Source organism: Lathyrus oleraceus, chromosome 4 (assembly GCF_024323335.1).
Source record: "Lathyrus oleraceus cultivar Zhongwan6 chromosome 4, CAAS_Psat_ZW6_1.0, whole genome shotgun sequence".
NCBI lineage: Eukaryota > Viridiplantae > Streptophyta > Magnoliopsida > Fabales > Fabaceae > Lathyrus > Lathyrus oleraceus.
Genome location: NC_066582.1, coordinates 314,797,358 through 314,807,963, shown reverse-complemented (window position 1 = coordinate 314,807,963; position 10,606 = coordinate 314,797,358). Strand labels below are relative to the sequence as shown.

The 10,606-nt window shown below is 36.5% G+C and overlaps 1 non-coding gene across 1 annotated transcript; it reads left to right on the top strand.

Annotated features, from left to right (window-relative positions):
* Positions 1–519: 519 nt before the first annotated feature.
* Positions 520–626, top strand: LOC127077888 (small nucleolar RNA R71). The gene has a single exon (XR_007787654.1). It is a non-coding gene; the product is annotated as a small nucleolar RNA R71 (small nucleolar RNA).
* The last annotated feature ends 9,980 nt before the right edge of the window (positions 627–10,606 follow it).

Here is a 10,606-nt window from a genome sequence, read left to right as displayed (position 1 = left end):
TATCCTGGTGGTATAGTAGGTGCTTGGTTAGGTGCATACAATGCATTATTACTTTTGTACGAGAAGTTAGGATGGTTCTTCCAACTTGGGTTATAGGTATTTGAGTAAGGGTTTCCTTGAGCATAGTTCACCTGGTCAGTGGAGGTTCTTGTCAAGAGTTGACATTCTGGGGCAATATGCCCTTGAACTCCGCATATCTCGCAGTTTGGTGCCACGGCAGCCACGGTGGCTGCTGGTGTTATGGTTAAGCTGTCTATCTTCTGAGTCAGGGTATCTACCTTGGCATTGACATGGTCGAGACTGCTTAATTCATACTTTCCACCTTTCGGTTGAGGTTTCTCTACAGAGGTTCTTTCGCTTCCTCATTGGTAATGATTCTGGGCCATACTTTCAATGAGTTGATAGGCCTCATTGTATGGTTTATCCATCAGTGCGCCGCCACCTGCAACAGCGTCTATTGTCAATCTTGTATTGTACAAGAGACCGTTATAAAAGGTGTGAATGATCAACCATTCTTCTAGACCGTGATGTAGACAATGCCTAATCATGTCTTTGTATCTCTCCCAAGCTTCAAAAAATGATTCATTATCCTTTTGTTTAAATCCGTTTATTTGGGCTCTTAGCATGGTTGTCTTACTAGGTGGGAAATATCGGGCTAAGAAGACTTTCTTCAACTTGTTCCATGTAGTGAAAGAGTTGGATGGTAGAGACTGGAGCCAAGCTCTATCTCTAGCTCTTAATGAAAATGGGAAAAGACGGAGTCTTATAGCTTTTGAGCCGACACGATTCGCTTTCACCGTGTCTGTGTATTGCAAAAATATTGACAAGTGTAGGTTCGGGTCCTCCATGGGAATACCTGAAAACTGGTTTTGTTGTACGGCTGACAACAGTGAGGGTGTTATCTCGAAATTGATGGCTTCGATCGCAGGGGCAGCGATGCTGTTATGAGGTTCATCCTATGAAGGGATTTCATAATACTTAAGAGGACGGTTCTGCACTGGTTCGGCCATCTATGGTTGAACAACTGATTCAGAAGTAAGAATGTTAAGGTCAGGAAGATTTAGCTTGATACGATGCTCCCGTATCAAGTCTCGTATCCGGCGTTATAATCTAAGATAACGCTCGGGTTCGTCGAGTTGTAGCTTTAATTTCTCGCCTTGAGAGCGAGTACTTGGCATACACTCGACAGATTTAAAAAGGGAAAAAGAATTGTTTGCCTTAGTCTATACTGGGTAACGTTTGAGTTAGGATATCGACTAAATTAGTCCCCGGCAACAGCGCCAAAAACTTGATCGCAACTTAGTAAGTCTATGTGAATCGTGACTGCAAATGCGCAGTCCTATCGTGTAGTTTTAAAGATTATTGAACCCATAAGGACAAATAATCGAACGTATCATGGTTTAATGTTGCTATGTAAATCTAAGGTTGATGATTGTTCTAAGATTGGAGGGGTGAAAAAGAAATGACTATAACGTAAATAGAATAAAGATATGAGATATATGGGATATCGGTATGTAATACATCAAACTTCGAGGATTCGATAGATAGTTGGTGTAATCTTATTGGTTAAAATATTCTTCAGTAGAGATTATTTATAGAAAGGACTTAGTGTCACACTCTCGTTTTGATTGACTCTGACCATACTCCTAATCCATAATGCTTGCTCTCGCGGTCTCATTTTGAATTTAAAAGTAATTTTTGAATATAAATAAAGTCTAATTAATCCTAAAGCGCTTTCGCTGTGTTTAGGATTAATGCCTAGTTTCAGCAATCTGGTTAAAATCTCAAACTGTCGTTCTTGTTGACCGTAACCTTAGTTTGTTTTGTACTCTCGTATGAAAACCAGTTTGATTAAATTAAAAAACTAAAACCGGGAAAATAAGTTTTATAAAAACTAACACCAATTATTTATTGAATCACATCGTTTCGACTGTCTTTACATACCGATACCTAAGGGTTTAGCCGGACATGGATCTGGTAAAAGACATGGTGATTGGGGAATTAAACATGCAATAAGGCACAAATAAGTAATACAGTAATCAAAATAAAACCTAGATTGCAATTTAAGAACTGGAACTGAATCTTGAATCTTCGATTAAAATAATTCCGGCAGGCTTTGGCAATGAATAATCCTTATAAATTAATCCCAAATGCGTAAAAAATAATAAACCGTAATAGTCCCCGATGTGGAGAAACTATCACTTTTACAATGGTAAGAAACTTCCTAGAAAACCAAAAGAAAAATAGTGTCGAGTAAAATTAAGCGTAATATGAAAACTGGAAGAAGAGAGAGAGTCCTCGTGTGAATCTGTGAGGTCTTTTATATATGTTTTCCATATTCCTCATTTGTAGCAAAGGTAGTGGCAATCGTGGCTAAAAAGGTGGAGGAAATGTAGGAAGACTAGGTTGTGGAAGTTGCCACAATCCTAGCTTCATGATGAGTGGCGAGCGCCACCTTTGTAGCAACAAACTGCCACTTCTCAAGGGTTGGTGGCGAGCGCCACCTACCTCTTGGACCAATGTGGTGAGCGCGACACTACTTGGATAATGGGCGCCACAAGCCCATTTGCTTTGGTGGCCCATTATCCCTTTGAAAACTTCATTTTCTTCTCTTTTTCTTCCTTTTTCTTTCCTTTTTTCTTTTTTTCCATTTTACTTGCGGTAAACCTTTTAATCGATAAATACCTGCAATAAACATAAAATACTGCGTAATAATAAGTGTTAATCGAGTAAAAAATCAATGCATATGGAGCCAAAAATACGATACATTTTTGCGTTATCAATTGGTAAAAATTGTATCTTACAGCTAGTAGACATGACATTATATTTGTTATAGGAGTATGTGCCAGGTATCACTTTGAACTCAAAATAAGTCATATTACTCAAGTGAAAAGGATCCTGAAGTATATCAATGGAACTAGTGACTATGAAATATTGTATTCTCATAATGCAAATCCCTTGCTTATAGGATACTGTGATGCAGATTGGGCAGGCAATGTTGATGATAGAACGAGAACTTATGGAGGATGTTTCTTCTTGGGAAATAATCTTATATCTTGGTTCAACATGAAGCAAAATAATGTGTCTTTATCTACGACTGAGGCTGAATATATTGCAGCAGGAAGAAGTTGTTCTCAATTAATTTGGATGAAACAAATGTTAGAAGAATACAATGTCAAACAAGATGTTATGACATTATATTGTGACAACCTAAGTGGTATTAACATATCCAAGAATCCTATTCAACACAGCATAACTAAGCATATTGATATCCGTCATTATTTTATTAGGGATCTTGTTGAAGACAAAACTGTTACTCTTGAGCATGTAACCATAAGAAGCAACTAGAAGATATTTTTACTAAAGCCTTAGATGCAAATCAATTTGAAAAGTTAAGGGGAAAATTGGGCATTTGCACGCTTGAAGAATTATAGCAATTACTGATATAGAGATATGGAAATAATATTTTCTCTTCCCTCCACTTAATGGTGCACAAAACTCAAGGAGTATCATTATTTTCAACCTTACTCTTAGTCACTCTCATCTCTCTATCTTCTCTTTGTAGTCCATGCCTCAAATCTCAAAAATGTCTCAACCTTCTGTCTCAACTCCTAGCAAGCACACCAAGGAGAAATTGAACCCTAAAAATGTTGGTACTTAGGTAGATCTCTCTAATGTCATTACTGATGTCGTTCCCCTCTCGATGGTTCTTGTCCATGCAACCCCTATAAGGAAGGATATAACATTTCTTCGAGGAAAGGCAACCCCTTTAAAGTAAGTACCTCTTCCTCTCTATCCATGACTGCTAGAAATATAAAAACTCTTGAACCCTCTATTGTTATAAACAAACCTTATTCTATGACTTGACTGTATCTTGATCCCATTAATGTTTAACCTAATGTTGGTGCTTCTGAAGAATGTCATGTTATGCCAAATGTTATGGAAGATGTTGAAGCCTATCAAACCAGTAATAGACCTAGGTTTGTTACTATTTTGAGTAAATCCAGCATAATCATTGCAGACAGAGATGACGTAGATAAGAATATTCGTACGTTAATCTCTCAAGTGTTGGGTATTAAACCCAAGACTGGTGTCGTGTTGGATATCTCCACATCCTTGGCCCAATCTAAGAACACTACTGAAACCCCCAAGATAAATATGATGTTAATGTATCTACTCAGTCTCTTGAAAAATCGAAAGACGAAGAGGGGTTTGAAGGGATGTCTGGTGATCTGGATGACAAAGATGAAAACTCTGTAGAGAAAAAGGATCAATCCACTAACATAATGAATATATAGGATTTGGACTCTGATGATGTACCCATCGGTCAAAGATTGGCTCCAAGAATAGCTAAAAGGTTGAAGAACATAAAAGGTCAAGCTATTGAATCCTCCAGCACACCCTCCAAATCTCTCAGGAAAAGAGATAATGTTGGCCCTACAAAAAGATGGAGCAAGGTTGTTACTCCTGTTTCTAAGAAGAAATCTCTTAAGAGGAAGGAATTTCCTTCTGAATCTAGTGAATCTAACCATGATGTCGAACATAACATTTAGGATATCGTTTCTACCGCCAGAAAGAAAGCGTATAGGAAAAAGATTCCAGCAAATATTCTTGAGGTTCCAATTGACAACATTTCCTTTCACTCTGTGGAGAATGTTGAAAATGGAAATTTGTTTATCAAAGAAGATTAGCACTAGAAATTTAAATGGGCAAAGATGCTTTTGAATGCAAATAGGCGATGAGTCTAATTCAAGAGGTTGGATTAATGAAAACTGTGACTGGGTTTGGAAAGTGTTATGAAATGCTAGTTAAAGAATTTATTGTAAACATCTCTGCAGAATGTGATAACAAGAGGAGCAAGGAGTTTAGAAAAGTGTATGTTAGAGGAAGATGTGTGTATTTTTCTCCTGAAATAATAAATAGGTTTTTGGGCAGAAATGAAGAAGAACAAGCTAAAGTGGAAGTCTCTGACAATGTTGTCTGCAGAGAGATTAGTGCTAAACAAGTAAAGGAATAGCCAAGGAAAGGGAAGTTGTTTGCAAGTGCCTTAAATGTGAAGTATGTTGTACTTTACAGAATTGGAGCTGATAATTGGGTACCAACTAATCACACTTCCAAAATTGCTACAGGATTAGGTAAGTTTATTTATATTATAGGGACCAAGTCAAGTTTTAATTTTGGATCCTATGTCTTTGATCAAACTATGAAGCATGTTGCCTCTTATGTTGTGAAGATGCCAATAGCTTTTCCCTCATTCATATGTGGTGTTATTCTGACTCAACACCTAAGTATCATAATCAGTTCTGATAGTATCTGTAAAGGATACCCTCCTCTCTCATTACATTAAAGGTTGTTCACTGGGAAACATGTTCCAGACATTGTCATGACATTTGGACATACATCTTCCAGGCATACTTGCTGAGCTAAAAGATACCTACAAGGCCTTAGATGAAACTATCAAATGTTGCACTAAGAGGAAAAGAAAGATTGAAAATTTGATAAAGGCCTTGTCTAAAGAAGAAGGAATTTTTAAAGGTGATGGAATAGGTGAAGAAGATGCAAGTGAAGAAGGTTTTGGTGTAAGTGATGATGAAGACACTACCAACAGTGATCAAGACTGAAGCACTCTGGTTCTTTTGTGTGTTGTTTGTTCTTTTGTTTTTTTTGTGGGCTATGCACTGAATACTTTTACACTTTAAACTTCTCTTAGTTGTGTTTGGTTCGTAATCTATCTTTTGAACGATCTGCTAACTCTGATGTTTGGTTAAAAAGGGGGAGTAAATAGTTATGTGATTGTGTTTGAATTGTTCTTAGTATTCGTTAGCCCGCCCTGTCTCTTGCCCTACTGAAGGGGAGCATGTATGGAGGGGGAGTAGCTCTTGCCCTTGGATCTGCTACCCAGGGGGGTCATTTTTTGTGTGTGTGCCAATAATGATAGTCTTGTTACGACTAGGCTGCTGGTGTTAATAATTTCAGGAAAAATGTCTTGACATTGTGACTAAAGAGAATTTATTTTTCTCTTAAGCAGGTTCTTCGTGTGAGACTTTTATCTCTCTAGTGTGAGGCAATGTTTTTTTCTATTGCACCTGCCTCTGGTGTTTTTAGGGGGAAAAGGATTTTGGTTGTTTATATGGTGGTTTGTTGCTGGGATCCTTACCCTAACTCCTGTTGGTCTATGCAAAGGTCGCTTTAGCCAAAATTTTCCAAAGGGGGAGATTGATAGGTCTGGTATGTAATGATTGGCTACATTTTAGAAAAACAAGTATTCTTGTCATATGTTGAACAAAATGTCCCGACATTTTAGTTCAACATTGGAGTGTGATATATTTTAGTATCTTATGAGATTTGTTTCCTTTTATGAGATATTTGAAGATACGTGGAAGTTGTAGTTCACAAAATATGTAGAGCATTTTCTAAAAAGCAAAAGATTGTTTTTCCTTGACTTGTTTATGAAGGAAACATATGATCTGATTGAAATCGAATCTGTAGAGGATTGTGCAGAGTCCTTGGATCTGTTGTGAATCAAGCATGAAGCCCATGTTGTTTAAATGCTATATATAGATCATTTCTAAACCTAAGTATGTACCGAAGCAACACTGAATATTGTCTAAGTTAGGGTTTCATGTCTTTGTATTGTGTGATCCATTCGAGTATCTCCTTGATACTTGAATTGGACCTGGGTTATTGAGTTATAATTGTCAATCCCTCATAATCTTTTAAGCAAGAGTGGATTATGTTTTTCCGTTATAAGTTGTTGTATGCTTGAAGGGAAGTAAGAGGGGTCTCATATCTAGGAGAGTATTAGATAGAAACATCCACGGGTAGAGATCTGGTGAGAAGTTTGTAAAACCTGAGGTTGTTCAGAACATCAAACTAATTTTGTGGTAGTGGATTTCCTTATTGGCTTGGTAGCAGGTGTAGGTGACATTGCACCGAACTGGGTTAACAACAGCTTGTTTTATTTCCTATTGTGTTGTTATTTAAATCCTAATATTGTTTGCGGTGTGATAATGTGTTAACCTTAGTGTCGTGACATCGTGTACGACATCCAGGATCTGCATACCAAAATTTCATTTTGAGCATGTAAAACTTGCATAAAATCAATGAGGATTACACACAAGAAATATCAAAACCAAATCTTCCCAAAATTGTTTCTCCAATAGATTTTGTCAAGCCTCCAATCGATTGGGTTTTCAAATTTTTAAGGTCCTTGTACAAATTTCATTAATGTGTAAATTTGATTGATTTAGGGACAAATTTTCAACTTTATTTATTTTGGAAATTGAAGCACCAGAGTGATCCAGTCGATGGGTTTATGGCCCTAATCGGCTTGGCTTGGAATTTCGTGCTATATTTTTCTTTGGATTTCTCATTTTTGCACCCTTGGCCAACTTATTTTCACCTCTTCCTAGAGAAACACAAAAAATCTCATCTATTTGTTTATCAAGAATAATTTAGTTGATGACAAAATATTCAACTCACTATTTTAAAGGATTAATCATAGTTTTTCGATCAATTAACCTTTAAGATAATGTATTACCTTGTTTACCAAGTAACCTTGATAAAAACTCCCACGTTTAAGGGAATTCCTACATAGTGTGGCATGTTCTTCTTTATTGAACATTGGATATGAGAGTTGGTATAAACTCAAGATAAATATATCCACTACAAAATTATCTTATGAACCTACTAAGAGGTTACCATATCGTCATAAATCAGAGATGTTAAGTCCATCCTCAATGAAAAACTTGGTTTGATCACGATTGTTTATATACGTTAGCGAACATCTTTGGATTATATACTTTAAATAAAAAAACTACTATATACTCAATAATATACTCTTTGTGTTACACAACTTCATTTAATATGCATTATGGCTTCATAAAAGCTACAAAGCATCCGTGTAAAACATACATTGGGTTTTCCTTTAGTACCTAAATTTTCCTGGGTCCCAATTATCGCACCGTAAAAAATACAGAGAAGCCACCAGATTTTATTTATTCTAAAGGAAAGGGAAAATAGCAATAAAACCCCAAGAGAATGTCTTTGCAACCAAGAGCCAACTCCAAAGTCGGTTATGCAAGGGGAAGGTATTAACACCCCTCACATCCATCATAGTCGATGGGAACCACTATGCTTGTATCATGCATATATATGTTGTTATCTGAATGTTACTTGCTATTGGTTAATGAGATGAGAAAATAAGTTTTTAATTAGTGTGCTCTTCGAGGCTTCGAACCCTTGTGCCTACATATCCTCATTCGTGCAATGAGGAAGTCAGAGCTCCGTAGTTACGATCACAAAATGGAGTATTTATTTCATTGTTTTTAATGGACAATGTTAATGCTCGCGTTCTAACGGTTAATTGCTTGTATGCTCATGTCATGGGAGGCTTAAGTGTTTGTTTGTTTATGGTAAAATGGATGCATTTGGATCATGTTCTAGTAGTTAAACATTTCTTGTTTGCTCAGGCATGGAAGGCTTAAGCTTCGTTCATGGTAGAACGGAAGTAATATGCCCTTTTTGAAACGGAAGATTTTTAAAAGATACCCTAAGGCAGAAAATGGATTTGATTGGTTGTGGTTGATTTTAGTATGGAAACAAGTATTATACCACAAGCTAGGTACGACCGACAATATGAGTACTTGGGAGTTGAGAGGAAAGTTGCATCCTAACCACTCTTTTTCATCCAAAAGAGTTTTGATTTATGAAATGATTTGACAAGTTTAATCATTAGTACTTAGAGGGAGACAAGTATCTAACCCTTGGCTAAGTACAACCAACAATCAGAATACTCGGGAGTTGAGAGGACAATGGCATTCTAACCACTCTTTTTCTCTCTCAAAGCACCAGATTGAACTCAATTTTATTTCTAGGTGTTTTGAATGGAAGTCAAGTAGCGATCCACAAGCTAGGTATGGTCTACAACCCAAGTGATTGAATGTTGTGCACAAGTACGTAGACCCCATTTTTGCATTCCAGATTATTAAGAAAAGAGTCTGAAAAGGCACTTGATGTTGGATCAAGTGTTTAGAATTTATTGTGAAAAGTGTGTGAAGAATGGAGAGAGAGAGAGAGAGAGAGAGAGAGAGAGAGAGAGAGAGAGAGAGAGAGAAAGAAAGATGGTGTGGAGAACGAATGAACGATGATGGTGAGATACTTGACGTTGTATCAAATACTCTCGTTGCTTTGAAATGAGTTTTGTAACAATCCAATTTTAGTAATTATTTCTTATATTATTATTATTATATTTTATTTTATTTATTTGGATTGTTAATTAATTAATTGGTTGTTAGGTGGTATAATAATTTATTATATTAATTAAATTGGTGTGTTAATTAATTGTTTAGTTGATATGAGATATAATGAATAATGGAATTAATTAACTTGGTGTGTATATTGAGTTGGTTTGATTTATTTGAATTAAATAGAAATATTTAAATATTAGGTCTTATTGGGCCTATTAATTAAATTAGAGATATCACTCTTTAAGCCCAAATATAACACTAGTATGTAAGAGGTGAGGAGAGTGAGAATTAGGATTCATTTGATCATTGAAGGCAATAGAGAAAGAGAAGAGGAAAAGTAAAGAGAGGAGCTAGGGTTTCCAGAAAATTGAAGAGGTAAGGGGGGGAATCCTTATTGTTATGGGTTAGTATGATCGGGTCAATGGGTAGATGTATGTTTAGGTTAAAATCCCTAATTTTGCATGGTTTTGGAATTGTTAGGTCTTGATGAATATTCTCGATTTATGGTGATTTGATTGTGTTAAAACTGTAAATTAATGTTGTATACTTAGAGTATTGTATGAGTTATAATTTTATGAACGTGTAGCTTTTTACGGAATCGAAATCGGAGGTCCGAAAGTCCTCCAACGATGAAAAACGCAGAAAATTTTGCATTCTGTTTTATGTTAACCGGTTACCCACCGAGCGTTAACCGGTTACTTGCTAAAATTTATGCATTCTGTTTTACGTTAACCGGTTACTCACCGAGCGTTAACCGGTTACTTGCTCTGTTTGGTGTTAACCGGTTACTCACCAAGCGTTAACCGGTTACTTGCTCTGTTTGGTGTTAACCGGTTACCCGCCGAGCGTTAACCAGTTACCACTGTCGAAATCTGCCAAGAAGTGCATTCTGTTTTGCGTTAACCGATTAACCATATGCGTTAACCGGTTAACACTGTTTGAAAAGTGAAAATTTGATATTTTAAATGCTGTATTCATTTTGGAATGAAGTCTATGTGTGCGCATTTGATAATTAGTTTATATTGTGAATGATATATTGTTATGGATGTGTATATGTACCATTGATGGATAATTCATCGAGTTGAATTATGGTGATATGTGGAATGTTAAGATGGTAGAGATGATCTTAATTGCATATGTGTTGGTATTTGTACATTCATTCATGGCATGGTCGGCTTCATGGTGGAAGCGGTGAAACTGTGGGTTCACATGGTAGCACACGTTGATCCTTAATTGGAAATAGGCGTGGTAGATGTAGCACACGTTGATCCTTAATTGGAAATAGGCGTGGTAGATGTAGCACAAGTTGATCCTTAATTGGAAATGGGCGTGGTAGATGTAGCACACGTTGATCCTTA